Source organism: Sinocyclocheilus anshuiensis, unplaced genomic scaffold (assembly GCF_001515605.1).
Source record: "Sinocyclocheilus anshuiensis isolate Anshui unplaced genomic scaffold, SAMN03320099.WGS_v1.1 scaffold313, whole genome shotgun sequence".
In the NCBI taxonomy this organism is placed as follows: domain Eukaryota; kingdom Metazoa; phylum Chordata; class Actinopteri; order Cypriniformes; family Cyprinidae; genus Sinocyclocheilus; species Sinocyclocheilus anshuiensis.
In genome coordinates this window covers 166,586-171,267 of record NW_015536469.1, presented here as the reverse complement: position 1 = coordinate 171,267, position 4,682 = coordinate 166,586, and positions in this window count along the sequence as shown.

The following is a 4,682-nucleotide window of genomic DNA, read 5'->3' as shown; positions in this document are numbered from 1 at the left end:
GTTTTTAGGACTTATGAGCTATGTAGTTCGACCTTACATTCCACCCACGCTAAGGTGTTTTAAGTGTAAAAAATATGGACATGTGGCTACAGTATGCAGAGGGAAGCAACGCTGTGCTAAATGTGGGGGGGATCATGAATACGGAAAGTGTGAGGAAGGTGTGAAACCTAAATGCTGCAACTGCGGGGGAGAACACAGTGCGGGGTATGGAGGTTGTCAGATCAGGAAAAATGCGGTCAAAGTTCAAAATGTTAAGATAACGGAAGGATTAACATATGCAGAGGCAATCAAGAAAGTTCAGATGAGAGAAAAAAAGGAAGTAGCAGAAGAAACAGTCGCAGACTCAAAAAGGAGAAATGAGCGTCCGAATCAGGGAAAAGAAAACGCCGATAAGTTCCTGACTGATAAGTTGGCATTTGTTGCGTTCATCGTAGAAGTAGTTAACTGCTCTGCACAGACTGAGAGTAGAACTGAAAGAACAAGAATAATCTTAAGAGCGGCAGAAAAGTATCTGAATGTAGAAGGAGTAATAGTAGAACAGATAAATGAGAAACTGAAAATGCATGCTACTAACCCCCAGGCAGTATGTGGAGGTTCTTAATGGTATTTTTAATCTTGCAGTGGAATGCAATAAGTTTAATATCAAATGGACAAGAATTCAAAAAATGGATTGATGATTTTAAGGTTAACCCTCAAATAATATGTGTACAAGAATCGTGGTTAAAGCCTAATTTAAGATTTGTAGTTCAAGGATACGAAGCGGTACGCAAAAATAGGAATGAAGGAAATGGAGGGGGAGTAATAACATTCATTAAATTAGGAGTAGCATATAGGGAGGTTAAAGTGAATGAGGAATACGAGGCAGTAGTGATTGACGTAAGAACTGGTAATCAGAATATAAGATTTATTAATTTTTATAATCCGTGTAAAAGATTAAATAAAGATCTGCTGAAAAATATTGGAGGAGAGGGTAATTTTAACATAGTGTGGTGTGGTGATTTTAATGCTCATAGTACTTTGTGGGGAAGTGCAAATAATGACCAAAATGGGAATGTGATAGAAGAAATATTAGACTGTAGTGACCTAATGTTGGGAACATGAGTATATAAATTATTGTAGTTTTGGATGGAATGCCAACGCAGATGTTAAGAAGGTAGGAATTAATGACATACACATAAGTTCAACGGTAGCAATACCAATTATACCCCCTTGGCTGTTCCGCATGCCAATGGTAGATCTCCAGTTGCATTTTAAAATAAATGAAAAGGAAAGGTGTATGCCTAAAGAAATAGTAGTGGATCACTATTTGAAACAAAACTATTTTAATAGCATTCAAATATATACGGATGGGTCAAAAAAATCCAGATTCTGGGTATACAGCAGCAGCCATATATATTCCCTATTTTAAATATAGTACAGTTAAAAGGTTATCTAACGATGTATCTGTATTCACAACAGAAATGATGGCAATTCTAATGGCTTTGCAGTGGGTGGAAGAAATCAATCCTATAAGTGTAGTAGTTTGTTCAGATTCATATTCAGTATTAAACAGTTTAAATAGTGGGAAATCAGCATCTAGACAGGATATACTTTATGAAATTTTACAGAATTTATATAGAATAAACCAAACAGGAGTAAGAGTAGAGTTTTTATGGATACCTGCCCATGTAGGTGTAGAAGGAAATGAGGAGGTGGATAAGCTGGCCAAGTCAGCATTGAGAAAAGAAGAGATTGACATAGAAATTCCTTTAAGTAAAACAGAAGTAAAAGGTATTATTAAAACAGCAGTTGGAAGTATGTGGCAAGACGTATGGAATAAAGAGTCAAAAGGGAGACACTTATTTAGTATTCAACAGAAAGTGGGGATTGAAAGAAAGGTATATGGAAACAGAAGAGAAGATACTGTTATAACCAGGATCCGTATAGGACACTCTAACCTTAATTATTCATTGCATATAATAGGAAAAAGTGAGTCAGATAGCTGCAGTTACTGTGGAATAACAGAAACAGTTGAACATGTGCTCTTACATTGTGAGGCATATAATAGACAAAGAAAGCAACTTGTTGAAAAACTAAGAGATATGGAAATCAATTACATTTCAGTTATGAATATATTTCAGAAAGCACAGAAACATCTAAGGGTTTATGGTTTTCTTCTAAAATATCTGAGAGATACAGATTTGATTAGAAGATTTTTTTTAAAAATTTTTTTATATTAGTAGTATATAATATGTTCGTTCATCGAGGCCTCACACTCCATCCCAGTAGGTGGCGGAAATGCACCTTAAGCTGGTTTGCCAACCGCCATTAAACACAAAAGAAGAAGAAGAAGATACGCACATTCTCCATAAGCGTCTAGCGACGCAACAGGAGAGACCGTTCGAAACGGTTCGAAAGGGAACTGTGATGTCTGACTAAAAATGTCTTAATTATTTTTCAGTTTTATTATTCCATACTTATTGTTGTGAATCACAAGCGGATACTTACCTCATCTGACGTAGATTTGGTAGAAATCTTCCTCATTCAAAATGGATTAGGTGAGTTCAAAAGTTTTTGTCCGAACTCAGGCTTAACTGAGGAATAGGCCTAAACGAATCACTGTCACTCACTACATTTTTACTGTCTTCATTTTTTCTCGATCTCTCTCGATGAAAAATAAAAAAGCAGAGTTTATATTACAGTCATGACATTATTTGTCTTTCTGTCTATCGACTAGGGCTAGGCTACCACATAGGTATCAAAAATGTTACTGCGATTCTCTGGTCGTGCACGGGATTTCAACACTTTGAAGAAAGATATAATCTTTTACACATAAAACGTGAGGTAAGATTAGATAAAACACCAGTATTGACTACAGCTTGGTATTAGGGTTGCAAGAGTTTTAAAAAATTCCGTTTAATATAGTTAATTATTATTAATAATGATTAATAATCGATTATGAAATTGCGTTGTTGAATGTTCAGGCATGTTCACTCTGCACAGTAAACTCCATTAGTGCCATCACTTTCAATTACTGAAAAATTCCTAACGTGGAAAACATACATAAAACTACTTATGAAAAATATATAAAATGTAAAGTAAGGTAAATGTGCTGTTGTTGCACTCTAAAGAAACTCTAAGTTGTTTCAGAAGTAACCATTTAAGGGTCATTAATTTAAAAATGTCACATATCACACATAGTACCTTATGAGCTACCATAGCATTTGCACAACCACAAAAAAATGACCAGTCACTGCAAGTGCTGAATGTACCTTTAATCTTTCGAAATAGTGGTATGGAAAAATTCTGCAATACTTTTTATCATGATATGAATTGTAACATCAGTGTCACATTGGCTATTGTTTATTTGTTTGTACAAGGCAGACATTTCTGAACATGTGTAACAAAATGCATTTCTTTTGAAGATTGTAACATAGTGTAATTAACTTTTTTGAAGATAAAAGTCAAGTAAAATGGCTCAGATTTGAGATGGGCCACCTCATATTTCGGTCTATATAGCTGTACAGAAAGTAAACAAGCTTAGCAATGTCATAATGCAAGCACTGTCATAGTGCAATTTACTTAATGCAGTTTAAGAAAAAAAAAACTAAATCAAATGCCATCATAATGTTTCGTGACACAAATATCAATGGCCCATTTAATTGTATTTCAATATATCTGATTAATCTTTAGTTAACTGTTACATTCGTGAAATACAAAAATAATAGATAATAAATAGAAAAACGATTTGCTGTATCATAAGCGTTGTAAATATTCTCATATAGCACCGTTTATCATCACAAAAAACAATGACCTGTCTACACCTCTGCTTAGCGCAAGGTTAGATCTAATCTCACTTAGGTCTACCGCCAAATATATATGAAAAGTTTATTAAAAGTTAACATGAACAAATTTTGTCTACTTCATCAAGTTGCATTCCACATTTGTATGTTTAAATATAGATTTTATTGTATAATGACATATAACTTGCCAGAACTATGAGTTAGAGAACATCTACAGATGTTTGCCTACTACTAATTACTATATTTCGAAACTCAAATTTAGGTGTCAATAGTTAGTTTAGGGTAGACATGTTCCCCTTCAGGAACTCGAGCTGCGTCAAAATCGCTTTGGGAACGCCCCTGCGTGACCGCGTTCTGAAGCACGTGTGAAATCAGTCCAATGGAGTAGCGAGACGTCACGAGCGGGGTGACGTAAGCACCAGAAAGTATAAAAGCGCATCCGGCAGAGCGCAAACCAGCTTCTGCTCTTCAGTAGCGCTCTGTGTATGTGTCTGTCTATTTACTGTTGTCTGTCCGCACAAGCATATATAAAAACAATCATGAAAAAGTCTATGGCGAGTGAACGGCATTACAAACGCTGCGTTCCTTCCTCCCCACGATATCTGGCGGCGGGGGATACACACGATTTGTGTGTCGTTTGTTTGGGAGCGGAGCATGCACGGTTAGCTTTCGAGGAGCTGATTGTCATCACTGCGAGTTACTCTCGCTGCGTAGGCTCCGCTCTCGCCTGGCTGTATTTGATGAGAGCGTCCAGGCTCGCGATCCCGCTGGCAGTGGTCCCGCTGTTGCCGAGGCTCCATTGGACTGATTTGACACGTGCTTCAGAACGCGGTCACGCAGGGGCGTTCCCAAAGCGATTTCGACGCAGCGTTACATACGTAACCTAGAGACGGTCTTTCA